This window comes from Lineus longissimus, chromosome 8 (genome assembly GCF_910592395.1).
Source record: "Lineus longissimus chromosome 8, tnLinLong1.2, whole genome shotgun sequence".
Classification (NCBI taxonomy): Eukaryota; Metazoa; Nemertea; class Pilidiophora; order Heteronemertea; family Lineidae; genus Lineus; species Lineus longissimus.
The window spans coordinates 8103940-8121100 of NC_088315.1; the positions used below are offsets into that span (position 1 = coordinate 8103940).

At 42.0% G+C, this 17161-nt stretch overlaps 1 long non-coding RNA gene across 1 annotated transcript; it reads left to right on the forward strand.

Annotated features, from left to right (window-relative positions):
* The first annotated feature begins 831 nt into the window (after window positions 1-831).
* On the forward strand, window positions 832-8808 carry LOC135492536 (uncharacterized). The gene is made up of 3 exons (XR_010448086.1): window positions 832-1240; window positions 1603-1753; window positions 8479-8808. It is a non-coding gene; the product is annotated as an uncharacterized LOC135492536 (long non-coding RNA).
* The last annotated feature ends 8353 nt before the right edge of the window (window positions 8809-17161 follow it).

Genomic DNA, 17161 nt, shown 5'->3' on the forward strand with positions numbered 1-17161 from the left:
GTGCAGGATCGCATGATATGACGTCAGAAGACATAGGCCAACGTGGCAAACAACGAACCCTGGATCTTTGGCGGCGGCCATCAACTTCTTCAACAAAAATGTCGGTTTTTCACACATTTTGCAGAAGAATATCAATAAATTCTGGTAAGTAAGTGTTTATAATTATTTTATTTATTTATGACTTGAAGAGAAGTAAATCCATGTCTTCACCTTTATCAAGGTGAAGACATGGATGTCTTTCCAACATAAGCCTTCTCAAAAATGCTTCACGAGGGTGTCTCGGTAAGACGAAGAATCCTGACTCTCTCCAAACTTCGATAGAGAAGCATTGTCATAACTTTTACTATGAAGGACGAACGGCCGCAGACGTTGAAATGATTTCAATGTATTTTCGACAAATCGCAATGTCGGCATTTCCCGGTTTATTTTGAGACCACGTGGCATTTTCAGCTTTGGACAAGAAGGTTGACCGCCATTTTGTTGTCCGTAATATATAGCTTTGTACGCTAATCCGCGTAAAAGACGCCAGACAATGGCTCGAGAGGCACAGTTATCTAATGGCGTTTTTTCTCCATATTTCGAAACAGAGATGGCCTGTATAGTCTGGATGCTGTAAAAGAGATGCAGTCAGACCATCATAGGAAATGCTGAAACGAAAGGACGATGGGCGGTTCATTCAACATCAGACTCGAGGCGTTCAATAGGACCATATGATAAGGACTGACAGAGCACCATTTGCATGGTAAGTAGATGTAGTTCATTTCTGACAAACTCCAGCTTTGCTTCCCTCATCGAATTGACGGAATAAACGGAACGGAATGCCGGGAATCGACATAGTTACTGTTCAGATGACACCACTTTCGCGGACATATACGCCCCGCAATGAAAGAATGTAGCGTAGAATGGTCCCGTTCTGCAAATATAGTTTTGCACGCTTGTTGTTCCTGGCCGAGTTTACAGTAACTCGGATCCAAAATCTCGAAACTTCCCGAAACAAATAGAGTTTTGTATGCATATCGCTGGGGCTGTTGCATGTAGCTATCGCAGCCATTCAAATAGAAAACAAAGCTCTTGATGGATGTTTCAAATGTTTGTGGTCGTCAAGTCGATCATTTTCACCACGATTTCTAATGGGTATTCGATTTCTTTTTTCCATATTTTGCAACTGAGATGGGCTTTGCTGTAAGGCGTTCAATAGGGCCATATGAATAGGACGGCCCGGCTGAGCATCATTTGCCTGGTAAGTAGTTCATTTCGGACAAACTCCAAGTTTTCTAGCCTCGTAGAATTGTTCAGATAACAGCACTTTTGCGGACGTCCTGCGATAAACGAATGTTGTGTAGAATGGTCCCGTTCTGCAAATATAGCTTTGTACGCTTGTTGTTCCTGACCGATTTTACAGTAAATCTGATCCAAAGTTTATGTCGTTGATCTCGAAACTTCTTGAAACAAAATTCAGCTTTGTACGCATATCGCTCGTTGGATGCTGCCGTCGCAGCCGTGTTAAACTTCTGATAGATGTTTCAGGCTGTTTAGTCGATCCTTTTCACCACAGATTTCTAATGGCTATTTGGTTACTTTTTTCCATGTTACGCAACTGAGATGGGCTGTATAGTGAGAATGCTGTAAAAGCGCTGCGGAAAAGGAAACGCTCGAACGAAACGACGATGGTCTTTGATGCTCGGTTAACATCAGACTCAAGGCGTTCAATAGGACCATATGAATAGGACGGGCACAGCACCATTTACGTGTGGTAAGTAAATCATTCCATTTCGGACCAACTCCTATTTGCTGCTGGCCTCATTGAATTAACGGAACGGATTACCTGACCGACACTATTAATGATAGTATACTGTTCAGTTAGCAGCACTAGTATCCATTTATCTTGTGAACAATAATTTTATTCCTGCACTTTGTGCCAACCTACGGATGTATATGTCTGGCGCCCTCTCCACAGAAGCCACGTCATCATCTCCCGCTGGTCCTCCCTTTGGAAAACATCTTTACAACTATTTTAAGTTTTATCATGTTCCATCATATTCCGTTCATTCCGTTCTGTTTCGTCAATTCAATGAGGCAGTATTCTTTCAGTCAATGCTCTAAGGCACGAAAGTACCACCTTTCAAAAAACAAATGTGTTGTCTCAACAATCGTAGCCCCTCACAAGCGTCTATGCCCCCTCCCCCATCCTCTTTGGACCCCGAGGGAAAGAATCCATCGGAGATAGCTCAATGCAAGACCAGAGCTTAATGAATCAAGAGAGAAAGATAAATATGCTCCCTAGCTGTATTTTATTTTTTAACTACCACCTTTTCAGCACTCCCCCACTCCCCCAAAAACCTCCCAAAGTCATCAGAATGAACGCATTGAAGGAGTCAGTTCCCTCATTACCCAGAAGATAGCGTTTGAAGCCTTCAGAAGAGACAATTTCTGCTCGTGTGATATTACAGTATATACTCTAAAACCTCGAATACAAGGTCTGAGGCTCCGCCCCCATTCATTACAATGGAGGAGGATGTTGTTCAAGGTGCAAGTCATGATGAAATTAGTTTTCCCCAATATCAATTATAAAGAAACGACACAATGGGTCTCTTTTATTAGAAGAAATGGGCCTACTATAATCAGTGATGTTGATTTCGTTTCACTGTCAATGTCAGGCAAGGTCAGAGCGTGATTATAATACATGCGACTCCACTGGCATTGATAAAAGAATAATACCTGACTATTGGCCCATCTCCATTCAAAACCATTGTAATGAATGGGGCCTCATAGCTTGTATTGGAGGTTTTAGAGTACATCTTCATGTCCATTATGTACAATGTATCAACATTTTGTGTACATGTATAATTTCATGTATCGAACTGGCTGAAAATGCTTTGTAAAAGTCCTTATAATTAACTTATAAGAAGTACTTCTCCATACATGTTCCCTTCTGCTTACTTAATTGACGTACTGTATAATGAATAACCTCCTTCGCGATATGAGTTTCCTTCTATCGTTACCAGTCTGATTAAATAGGAGAAAGAAATGATTGACTGATCTTGTAACCAAGATGTGGTACAGTAGTGGTACAGTAGTGGTACAGCTATTTGAATTGAGTTGCTTATTAACAAAGACAAAACAATGATTGGTTGATCCTGCTGGCTAGACGTCAGATAGCTCTGATGATTAAGATACAAATTAACAAGCGCAAGGAAATCATTTGCACACCCTATTGCTCAGATGTCGTAGGCTTGGCTGATCCTGTTACCCAGGTCTGGTACAGCAGTAATAGATTTTAATAGAGTTACTAATTAACTAGAAGAAATAATGATTTGCTGTCCTTGTTACCCATCAGATGTGGTACAGGAGTGGTACACAAAGACAAGACACACATTAACAAGGGGCAAGAAATGATTTGCACACCCTATTGCTCAGATGTCGTATGATTGGCTGATCCTGTTACCCAGATCTGGTACAGCAGTGATAACGAGATTTTAATAGAGTTACTAATTAACTAGAATAAATAATGATTGGTTGTCCCTGTTACCCATCAGATGTGGTACAGGAGTGGTACACAAAGTCAAGATACACATTAACAAGGGCCAAGAAATGATTTGCATACCCCATTGCTCAGATGTCGTATGATTGGCTGATCCTGTTACCCAGGTCTGGTACAGCAGTAATAAAGAGATTTTAATAGAGTTACTAATTAACTAGAAGAAATAATGATTGGTTGTCCCTGTTACCCATCAGATGTGGTACAGGAGTGGTACACAAAGACAAGAAACACATTAACAATGGCCAAGAAATGATTTGCATACCCTTTTGCTCAGATGTCGTATGATTGGCTGATCCTGTTACCCAGATCTGGTACAGCAGTGGTGCAGACATTTTAATTGAGTTACTAATTAACTAGAAGAAATAATGATTGGTTGTCCCTGTTACCCATCAGATGTGGTACAGCAGTGGTACACAAAGACAAGATACACATTAACAAGGGCCAAGAAATGATTTGCATACCCTTTTGCTCAGATCTCGTATGATTGGCTGATCCTGTTACCCAGATCTGGTACAGCAGTGGTACAGACCTTTTAATTGAGTTACTAATTAACTAGAAGAAATATTGATTGGCTGTCCCTGTTACCCATAAGATGTGGTACACAAAGACAAGATACGCATTAACAAGGGCCAAGAAATGATTTGCACACCCTATTGCTCAGATGTCGTATGATTGGCTGATCCTGTTACCCAGGTCTGGTACAGCAGTAATAAAGAGATTTTAATAGAGTTACTAATTAACTAGAAGAAATAATGATTGGTTGTCCCTGTTACCCATCAGATGTGGTACAGGAGTGGTACACAAAGACAAGATACACATTAACAAGGGCCAAGAAATGATTTGCATACCCTTTTGCTCAGATGTCGTATGATTGGCTGATCCTGTTACCCAGATCTGGTACAGCAGTGGTACAGACATTTTAATTGAGTTACTAATTAACTAGAAGAAATAATGATTGGTTGTCCCTGTTACCCATCAGATGTGGTACAGCAGTGGTACACAAAGACAAGATACACATTAACAAGGGCAAAGAAATTATTTGCGCACCCTATTGCTCAGATGTCGTATGATTGGCTGATCCTGTTACCCAGATCTGCTACAGCAGTGGTAAAGAGATGTTAATAGAGTTATTAATTAACTAGAATAAATAATGATTGGTTGTCCCTGTTACCCATAAGATGTGGTACACAAAGACAAGGGCCAAGAAATGATTTGCACACCCTATTGCTCAGATCTCGTATGATTTGCTGATCCTGTTACCCAGATCTGCTACAGCAGTGGTACAGGTATTTTAATAGAGTTACTAATTAACTGGAAGAAATAATGATAGGCTGTCCTTGTTACCCATCAGATGTGGTACACAAAGACAAGATACACATTTACAAGGGCCAAGAAATGATTTGCACACCCTATTGCTCAGATGTCGTATGATTGGCTGATCCTGTTATCCAGGTCTGGTACAGCAGTAATAAAGAGATTTTAATAGAGTTACTAATTAACTAGAAGAAATAATGATTGGTTGTCCCTGTTACCCATCAGATGTGGTACAGGAGTGATACACAAAGACAAGACACACATTAACAAGGGCCAAGAAATGATTTGCACACCCTATTGCTCAGATGTCGTATGATTGGCTGATCCTGTTACCCAGATCTGCTACAGCAGTGGTAAAGAGATGTTAATAGAGTTACTAATTAACTAGAATAAATAATGATTGGTTGTCCCTGTGACCCATAAGATGTGGTACACAAAGACAAGGGCCAAGAAATGATTTGCACACCCTATTGCTCAGATCTCGTATGATTTGCTGATCCTGTTACCCAGATCTGCTACAGCAGTGGTACAGACATTTTAATAGAGTTACTAATTAACTGGAAGAAATAATGATTGGCTGTCCTTGTTACCCATCAGATGTGGTACACAAAGACAAGATACACATTTACAAGGGCCAAGAAATGATTTGCACACCCTATTGCTCAGATGTCGTATGATTGGCTAATCCTGTTACCCAGGTCTGGTACAGCAGTAATAAAGAGATTTTAATAGAGTTACTAATTAACTAGAAGAAATAATGATTGGTTGTCCCTGTTACCCATCAGATGTGGTACAGGAGTGGTACACAAAGACAAGATACACATTAACAAGGGCCAAGAAATGATTTGCATACCCTTTTGCTCAGATGTCGTATGATTGGCTGATCCTGTTACCCAGATCTGGTACAGCAGTGGTACAGACATTTTAATTGAGTTACTAATTAACTAGAAGAAATAATGATTGGTTGTCCCTGTTACCCATCAGATGTGGTACAGCAGTGGTGCACAAAGACATGATACACATTAACAAGGGCAAAGAAATGATTTGCACACCCTATTGCTCAGATGTCGTATGATTGGCTGATCCTGTTACCCAGATCTGGTATAGCGATTTTGATAGAGTTACTAATTAGCTATAAGAAAGGAATGATTGGCTGTTCCTGTTACCCATCAGATGTGGTACACAAAGACAAGATACACATTAACAAGGGGAAAGAAATGATTTGCTCATCCTATTGCCCAGTGGTATACATAGATTTTAATCGAGATGCTGATGAAGTTATTGTCTCATCCTGCTGTCAGACAGCAGCAGTATGGTGATTTGTATTCGAGTTAATCAACTAACAACAAATAAATGATTGGCTGATCCAGCTGGCTAGAGGACAGCGACCTTATTGGCTCGCCCCCATGCTGCGCCGATAAAGGACAGCAGTAATAAAGAGATTATAATCGAGTTACTAAATAACTAGAAGAAAGAACTGATTGGCTGTCCCTGTTATAGCAGTGGTACAGAGATTTTAATTGAGTTACTTATTAAGTACATAGAGGAGAAAGAAATGATTGACTGACTGATTAACTAGGAAAAAGAAATGACTATCACCCAAATGTGGTACAGCAGTTCCTCCCCTGACCCCCATAGCTTTGTCTCCATTGATGCACCGTATGGCCATGTGTCCCTCAGTGGGAAGTTGCGGAGCACATGCTCGGGTGTCTGAGTTGCTGTGGCACCTTCCGGCCGGCTTCAAGTCTGCAGTGGCCTGACGTAAGACGAAAGATGGTGGTCGCCTCTTTTCTGTCTACATCTAGGAGAAGTTGCATTTTTGGTCCCCTCTTCTCTCTTGCCAGGTGTTTTTGTCAGTGACTTGTGGCATTATCTGTAGGCCTTAAGGGTTGACCATAGGCACCACCATTTCGGCTAGAACTTGAAGCAATCAGAACTTCTTCAAAATAGCGATTTCAAGGGTATGAGTCTGTTTTCTGTTAAACAAAGAACTGACTTTTATCCTTGATTTTGGCATTCACTTCGAAAGAGTAACTAATTGCATTTATCGAATTTCAAGTTCTAGCCAAAATCGTGGATCCTATGTTCAACCCTTATTTTGAAACAAAAAAACAAAAATGATCACCGGAAAAATTTTTAAAAAGATCTCAGTTTATTTTGACCTTCTTTGATTGCAAACCGCGTACGGGGTTCGAACTCACGACTTTGAGCAAAAGAAGGCTCGCAATCGTCCGCTCTAACCACTAGGCCACGACGCCCTCCGCCAGGTGGGGGCATGTCTTTCTGACTGATTCCTGGACAATACCATAATAGACGTACGTCATCAACCCTTGCACGGCCCTAGTGAAAGAAATGATTACGTGTGCCATTCATGTCTGCATGCTCGAGTTGAGCGATCGTTATATCTCATGTCCAGGTTGTCCCTTAAAGTTAATATCAGTTAACCATTATACAGAAGACTCTTGACTGGACTGGTCAAGATTGACCCCACTAGTATGAAATTCCTTACATAACAGTGAGGTGTTAAAATATGACTTGTCTCATATGGTCCATCTTCAACAGTGATGACTCAGTGGGGCTTAGGGATCACCATTTTGGCTAGAATTTAAAGTCCTGCAAAATGATGTGAATGGTGGTTTTTACTCAAATCAAGTAAAGATAAACTGACATTATCTTTTTTTAATATTTTTTTCGCCGATCAACATATTGTTTCAAAATAAGGGTTGACCATAGGTATCACCATTTCGGCTGGAATTTGAAGTTCTGAAGCAATGCGAACTTCTTCAAAATGATGTGAATGGCAGTTTCATCCACTTCGTTTTGAATGAGTTTTACTAATTGCTTTAGAATTTCAAGTTTCAGTCAAAATAGTGGAGCCTATGTTCAAGTCTTATTTTGAAACAATATGTTGATTGGAGAAAAAAATATTAAAAGAAGATAATGTCAGTTTATCTTTACTTGATTTGAGTAAAAACCGCCTGCCTTGATTGGAAACCGCGTATGGGGTTCGAACTCGCGACATTGAGCTAAAAAACGCTCGCAATCGTCCGCCCTAACCACCAGGCCACTACGCGCTACGAAAAATAGGGGCATTTCTTTCTGACCAATTCTTGGATAATTACCATAGACGTACGTCATCAAGCTTTGTGAAAGAAGTGATTACGTGCGCCATTCATGTCGGCCGGGTGACACAATAGTTCTCATTGTATATCAAAAGGCTTGGGTTGAGCGATTGTTATATTACTCGCACAAACATTATAATAGTTTCGATATACTGTGAGATAGGAGCGACCCGCTATCGACGACTTCATTTAAATGGCCATATCATGATAACGACCAAGCTTGCCACAGTAATTGCTGAAATCTGATAACGATATTCGGTTTCAGGGAGGACCATTGTTACACCCCGTTCTAGAACATTGTTTTATATTTGCAGTTGAAGGTGTTTTCCATTATCATTTTTTAAAGGAAGGCAATTTTGAAACACTAAGATTTCTCATGTCCAATGTGCCAAAGAAATCAAGGTCTACCTGCAGGAAGAAGGTACCAAGTTCCCAGGATAATTGAATTGACCATGTCAGCAATAATAAATGTCTAAAGTTTCTTAATGTTACGATTTCCAGGTGACGTCTTCGCTTGGTCTCGGCAGATGCAGATGAACACTCGACCAGTTTCGGGCAAGAGGAACAATTCGTGAAACTAATACGTGTTATACTCGATCTTGAACAGCGAACGATTAACAGATAGGAGGCAGATGAACACTCGACCAGTTTCGGGCAAGAGGAACAATTCGTGAAAGTAATACGTGTGATACTCGATCGTGAACAGCGAACGGTGAACAGATAGGACACACTTGTCTCGTATGCTAAATCATCAACAGTGAGGCTTTAAGGGATCACCATTTCGGTTAGAATTTGAAGTCCTGCGAAATGATGTGAATGGTGGTTTTTACTCAAATCAAGTAAAGATAAACTGACATTATCTTTTTTTAATATTTTTTTCACCGATCAACATATTGTTTCAAAATAAGGGTTGACCATAGGTATCACCATTTCGGCTGGAATTTGAAGTCCTGAAGCAATGCGAACTTCTTCAAAATGATGTGAATGGCAGTTTCATCCACTTCGTTTTGAAGGAGTTTGACTAATTGCTTTAGAATTTCGAGTTTCAGTCAAAATGGTGGAGCCTATGTTCAAGTCTTATTTTGAAACAATATGTTGATTGGAGAAAAAAATATTAAAAGAAGATAATGTCAGTTTATCTTTACTTGATTTGAGTAAAAACCGCCTGCCTTGATTGGAAACCGCGTATGGGGTTCGAACTCGCGACATTGAGCTAAAAAACGCTCGCAATCGTCCGCCCTAACCACCAGGCCACTACGCGCTACGAAAAATAGGGGCATTTCTTTCTGACCAATTCTTGGACAATTACCATAGACGTACGTCATCAAGCCTTGTGAAAGAAGTGATTACGTGCGCCATAATAGTTCTCATTGTATATCAAAAGCCTTTGAACTGTTTGTTCCTGTGCCAAAAATAAAAGTTGAAATGTGATCGTAATATATTTTGGTATTAGAACCGAACAGAAAAATATAGCATGCGAGGCCCACAGGAAAGCAGTAAACTTGTGGTCCGTCCGCGTGTGGAAATCATTCACGCTTTTTCAACCCTTAGTGGCAGTTGCCCCCCCCCCCCCCCCCCCCCCCCGGTAATAGGAACAACTTGTATCATCCATGCCCCATTATAACCTGCCACGGGTTGAACTTGTGTAGGAGTCCAAAGATGTATGAGTGGCTCAGAACAATACTGTTTTTTGGGGTTTTTTTTGAGGAAATTGACTTTGAAATAAATTGTAAAATTATTGATATTGGACTAGAATGTTCTGAGCCCCTGATATATCCTTTGGCACAGTTGATTTGGTTGTTAACATTCATCCATGTTCAATCAAAACTATTGCAGGTTGATGGGTACATGTTGACATCCATGCCAGGCTTCGTTGAACTTGTCCAGGCCTCGAGAGACATATGAGTGGCTCAGAACAATAGTCTAATATTGGACTAGAATGTTCTGAGCCACTGATATATCCTTTAGCACAGTGGCTTCGATTGAACATGGATGAATGTTATGAACAAAGACTATTGCAGGAATATCCTGGGTCATCCATGCCCTGTTCAACTTGTGGTTCAGAAGAATAGTGTGATGTTTCTTTTAATTGATTGACATTGGACTAGAATATTCTGAGCCACTAATATATCCTTTGGCACAGTTGCTTCGATTGAACATGGATGAATGTTAAGAACAAAGACTATTGCAGGAATATCCGGGGTCATCCATGCCCTGTTCAACTTGTGGTTGAGAACAATAGTCTAATGTTTCTTTTGACTATTAATTTATTGACATTGGACTTTAGGAATATCCTGGGTCATTCATACTGCTCTGTTCAACTTGTGGTTCAGAACAATGGTTCTTTTGACTTTTAATTGATTGGCATTGGACTTGAGAGGAATATCCTGGGTCATTCATGCCAGGCTCTGTTCAACTTGTCCTTTTGTGGTTGAGAACAATGTTTCTTTTGACTTTTAATTGATTGCCATTGGAATATGCCTGGGTCATTCATGCCAGTCTTTGTCCACTTGTGATTGAGGGTAATGTTTCTTTTGACTTTTAATTGACATTGGAATTGAGAGGAATATCCTGGGTCATTCATGTCAGGCTCTGTTCAACTTGTGGTTGAGAACAATGTTTCTTTTGACTTTTAATCGATAGACATTGGACTTGAGAGGAATATCCTGGGTCATTCATGTCAGGCTTTGTTGAACTCATCCACTTGTGGTTGAGAACAATGTTTTTTTTTACTTTTAATTGATTGACATTGGAATATTCCTGGGTCATTTATGCCAGGCTCTGTTCAACTTGTCCACTTCTGGTTGAGAACAATGTTTCTTTTGACTTTTAATTGATTGACATTGGACTTGAGAGGAATATCCTGGTTCATTCATGCCAGGCTCTGTTCAACTTGTGGTTGAGAACAATTTTTCTTTAATTGATATTGGACTTGAAGAATATCCTGGGTCATTCATGCCAGGCTCTGTTCAACTTGTCCACTTGTGGTTGAGAACAATGTTTCTTTTGACTTTTAATTGATTGACATTGGAATTGAGAGGAATATCCTGGGTCATTCATGCCAGGCTCTGTTCAACTTGTCCACTTGAGAACAATGTTTCTTTAATTGATATTGGACTTGAAGAATATCCTGGTTCATTCATGCCAGGCTCTGAACAATGGTGTAATGTTTCTTTTAATTGACATTGGAGTTGAGGAATATCCTGTCCAACAGACAGGTAATTAGAACATCCTGGGTTATCCATGCCAGGCTCTGTTGAACAATGTTTCTTTTGTAATTATCATTGTTGTAAAGCTTATTAATAAAGTGATTTGAATAGAAAGAGTCTTTTGTATGGTTGTCTCATGTGGACAGGATATGTTGGGCCACGATCATCGGAGGTAATTAGAACATCCATGCCAGGCTCTGTTGAACAATGTTTCTTTTGTAATTATCATTGTTGTAAAGCTTATTAATAAAGTGATTTGAATAGAAAGAGTCTTTTGTATGGTTGTCTCATGTGGACAGGATATGTTGGGCCACGATCATCGGAGGTAATTAGAACATCCTGGGTTATCCATGCCAGGCTCTGTTGAACAATGTTTCTTTTGTAATTATCATTGTTGTAAAGCTTATTAATAAAGTGATTTGAATAGAAAGAGTCTTTTGTATGGTTGTCTCATGTGGACAGGATATGTTGGGCCACGATCATCGGAGGAATGAATAAATAATATGTCGTGTATCATGGAGGAAGTGAACGGGATACGAGGATAATTTTTTGGTGGATTTCCAGAGAATTATGATTGTTGTAAAGTGAGGTTGTATGATGTATCATGTGGACGGGTCCGTCATGGAGGAAGTGAACGGGATAGGAGGAGAAATTTTTTTGGTGGATTTGCAGAGAATATGAGTGTTGGCACCTGCCAAAAAAAATTTTTGCGTGGATTCGCTCCGTAACTTTTGCAAGTATTTCGAAGTAACGAGGGGGTGATTAGAGGGTTTGGTAGAGGAAGAGAGGAATGGGGAGGGGGTTAGAGGGTTGGGATGAGGAAGAGAGGAATGGGGAGGGGGTTAGAGGGGTGGGTAGAGGAAGAGGGTGATGGGGAGGGGTTTAGAGGCGTGGGTAGAGGAAGAGGGTGATGGGGAGAGGGTTAGGAGCAGGGATAGAGGAAGAGGAAGACGGGGGACGGGTGGGGAGGGTGGAGGAAGGGGAAAGAAATGAAGACTATTTTAATTCATGATGTTTAATGGAAATCATACAGAAATTGGAAATTGGAAATCGGGCTGCAAATCATACGACATCTGTCGCGAGGGTGAGGACGTCACCCTAGGGGGTTGGTTGGACCTGAAACGACACAAAGAAAAACAGACTTTAAGTTCAGGCAAAGTAAAACCGAGCAGCGAATGAACCAAAAAAACTATTATAAGTATGGCTTTAAACATTAGCGAGTTTCAACAATTCAAAAAATCTCTTGTGTGACCTTGCGTATAATGAAGGAAATTTGTGACGCTAAACAATTAGAGAGGTTCAGATTTTGATTTTGATCCGAGAACGAGAACGAGAGCGAGAGCGAGAGCGAGAACGACAGAAATCTAGGAAAGGAGACATTCTTCCATGACCAGTGCACATCATGGCTCTTATGAACGGATATCTAACATTCGATGATTCAATTCAATTCAATTCAATGTATTAACTATAAAAGGCCTATTATAGAAAGGTATACAAACTCATTTTGTTTATTATGCAACTGCAGTTAACCATTACATAAAATATTTTCGAGGATAGAACCTTACATCTTGCAAATCACCTATTGAATTGTCAACTTACCATCTTTTACCAAAGAGAGAGACGTTCCCCATCTTCAACAACTCCTCGCTAGACTCCCGGGGCAGTACATTGCGTCACCCGAGTCATCCTAATTGAGTATCCCTCGATCCAATCGCACTGCGCCCGGCAATTAATGTCCTTAATAAGCGACAGCACTTCCCCGATCCACTGCGCCCGGCAATTAATGTCCTTAATAAGCGACAGCACGGGGCTAGTCCACTATGTCCGGAGTGTACTCATCATATTTGAGTCTCCTTAATTGGCAACAGCAATGAGTCCGGAGTGTACACATCCTAATTGAGTATCCTTAATTGGCAACAGCACCGAGTCCGGAGTGTACTCATCATATTTGAGTCTCCTTAATTGGCAACAGCACTGAGTCCGGAATGTACTCATCATATTTGAGTATCCTTAATTGGCAACAATACTGAGTCCGGAGTGCACACATCCTAATTGAGTCTCCTTATTTGGCGACAGCACGAGGCCGATCAACTGCGTCCGGAGTGTCCTCCTCGCAAGACAAAGTTTTTAGACGTCTCAGTATATACAGTGGTCGTCGGCAGGTATGATATCGTCCCTGAAAAGAAATCGACAGAGATCTTTAATGACATGGCTAGAAAGTGACATGGTTTAATCATAACTATCAAAATTACGCCATTTTGTCATGCCCTTGACAGGCATGTTAATTACATAAAGGTATTTTTTTTCAAAATATCAGTAACATTGGAAAGGATGGACAGCTTCAAGTAAATCGCTTTATATTGCAAAATCTTGGCAAACTATACGTTGCGTGAGAAAAGGGGTTAACAAAATGGCCGAAAGATATTTTAGCTTTTTTCAGATTTACGACTCCAAAAAAATGGGGCTATTTTCCTTTTTGTTTTTAGGTCGTAATGCGGCGGTTTGACAAAGCCCAAATTACTGAACCAGGAATGTCGCACTTCGGGCAAGTTTTTTTTGCAACGGGTTGGCATATGGACATGTTTGGAGGAGAAAAAAAAAAAGCAAGTTTTACAGACTTTACTTGGGCGAATTGCCATTGGGTTAAATTCATCCTCAAGTCGAACATAATAGTTAACTTAATGATAAAGACTTACCACTGCAGCTGCAAGCTTTTCCGAGATATTTTGGATTTGAACAGATCAACACACGTGGAGCTTCGTGTCCGATGGCCGACTTTTTGCTCCTGACGTCGCGTCATGTGACCAGGGACAATGACAGAATGTTTGAGCGGTAACGAACATGGGTGATATTCACTCAGGCCTACAGCCCGCATACAGAAGAAGCGTCGATTTCGAGCAGTGAAACTTTTCAATTACAAGTTTAAAGTCAACAAAGGGAAAGCTACATGTTTTGAATGGGATGGGGGCAATAGGGTGATCATTTTCACGCATCCAGCCAACCCAGTTAAGCCACTTGAAAAATACAACATAATAATCATTTGAATAGTCCTATCCTGAATTTGCATGAGCATACTGAATGCCGTCTCTGAGCCGTCTCTGAGAAGATGCGATCATTCTTGAACAATGCGTCCATGTTGTCTTTCCCAAGAACGTACGTTGTTGGGCTTTTTCACAGCAGTCTTTCCTAATAAAGGTGCTATACTCCCGCGCAGGGACAACCAAATGAACCTCAAGTGACCCATCAGGGGTGACCCTGAACATCCCTAACGAGGTATCCATGAAAACCTTGCTTATGAAAGAGGTTGCAAGAAAAACGCTCGGCTGTGCAAGTGTTGTCTTCGGAGAATCCGTCACAGCTTATCAATATTACCATTGATGCTTGGGCTCTGCCAATTGTTTTAATAGGGTTATCCCGGTCTATTTAGCGCATTTGAATGAACATACTGCATGACCGTCTGTGAGCCGTCGAGAAGCAAATTCGCACTTGCTGGCAATTTCTTTTTGCGCCCGTGTGTGTCCATGCTGTCTCTACCGTACGGTTAGACGTTCTCATAGCAGTCGGTCCCCAATAAAGGTGCTACCCCTCGCAGGGACAATCAAATGATCCTGCCAGAGGGGAAGGCAAGCGGGTGGGGATCTTCGAATTTGCCACTGAAAATCCCCAGCACTGAAAGAATGAGGTTTCCATAATAACTTTGCCCATGAATGAAGTTGACGCCCGACCCCCGTCAAAAACGCGCGTCTTGTCAGGACGATCAGGATGACGATATGGACAAGTCTAGCCTACCCTTGCATTCGGTTGTGAACCCCCGCCATATCAAACCCTCACATACCCTCCCACTCCTATTCTGACGGCCCTGAACTTGGCTGTGACTGTCACAACAGTACGACTCACATACACATGTCCTTCTCCCACTCCCAGTCAGATGGTTATGGACTTGGCTATGACTGTCACAACAGTGCGACTGACATGCACATGTCCTAGGAATCTCTATACCCTCCAACTCCCGCTCAGATGGTTATGTCCTAGATATCTCTGTACCCTCCCACTCCCACTCAGATGATTATGGACTTGGCTATGACTGACACAACAGTGCGACTGACATGCACATGTCCTAGGTATCTCTGTACCCTCCAACTCCCGCTCAGATGGTTATGTCCTAGATATCTCTGTACCCTCCCACTCCCACTCAGATGATTATGGACTTGGCTATGACTGTCACAACAGTGCGACTCACATGCACATGTCCTAGGTATCTCTGTACCCTCCCACTCCCACTCAAATGGTTATGGACTTGGCTGTGACTGTCACAACAGTGCGATTGACATGCACATGTCCTAGGTATCTCTGTACCCTCCAACTCCCACTCAGATGGTTATGGACTTGGCTGTGACTGTCACCACAGTGCGACTGACATGCACATACCCTTGGTATCTCTGTACCCTCCCACTCCCACTCAGATGGTTATGGACTCGGCTGTGACTGTCACAACAGTGCGACTGACATGCACATGTCCTAGATATCTCTGTACCCTCCAACTCCCGCTCAGAGGGTTATGGACTTGGCTGAGACTGTTACAACAGTGCGACTGACATGCACGTCCTAGGTATCTCTGTCCCCTCTCACTCCCACTCAGATTGTTATGGACTTGGCTATGACTGTCACAACAGTGCGACTGACATGCACATATCCTTGGTATCTCTGTACCCTCCCACTTCTACTCAGATGGTTATAGACTCGGCTATGACTGTCACAACAGTGCGACTGACATGCACATGTCCTAGATATCTCTGTACCCTCCCACTCCCACTCAGATGGTTATGGACTCGGCTATGACTGTCACAACAGTGCGACTGACATGCACATGTCCTAGGTATCTCTGTACCCTCCCACTCCCACTCAGATGGTTATGGACTTGGCTATGACTGTCACAACAGTGCGACTGACATGCACATGTCCTAGGTATCTCTGTACCCTCCCACTCCCACTCAGATGGTTATGGACTTGGCTGAGACTGTCACAACAGTGCGACCGATATGCACATGTCCTTGGTATCTCTGTACCCTCCAACTCCCACTCAGATGGTTATGGACTTGGCTATGACTGTCACAACAGTGCGACTGACATGCACATGTCCTTGGTATCTCTGTACCCTCCCACTCCCACTCAGATGGTTATGGACTTGGCTGTGACTGTCACAACAGTGTGACTGACATGCACATGTCCTTGGTATCTCTGTACCCTCCCACTCCCACTCAGATGGTTATGGACTTGGCTGAGACTGTCACAACAGTGCGACTGACATGCACATGTCCTAGGAATCTCTATACCCTGCCACTCCCACTCAGATGGTTATGGACTTGGCTGAGACTGTCACAAAAGTGCGACTGACATGCACATTTCCTAGGTATCTCTGTACCCTCTCACTCCCGCTCAGATGGTTATAGACTTGGCTGAGACTGTCACAACAGTGCGACTCACATGCGCATGTCCTACGTATGTACCCTCCCACTCCCACTCAGATGGTTATGGACTTGGCTGAGACTGTCACAAAAGTGCGACTGACATGCACATGTCCTAGGTATCTCTGTACCCTCTCACTCCCGCTCAGATGGTTATGGACTTGGCTGAGACTGTCACAAAAGTGCGACTCACATGCGCATGTCCTACGTATGTACCCTGCCAATCCCACTCAGATGGTTATGGACTTTGCTGTACCATGTGTACTGTCATACCAGTTTGACCGATATATACATATCTCAGGTATGTATGTACTTGGACAGTCCCAAACAGACGGTCCTGGGAATGGCTGTGACTGTCATTAAACTGACATACAAATGTCCTAGGACCTGGACCAGTGTGACTGACGTGCCCTTGTCCTAGGTATATATGTACCCACCATCGCCAATCAGATTGCCATACGGCCTTTGCCTTTACTGTCACAACAGTGTGACTGATATGCAACCCTCCCT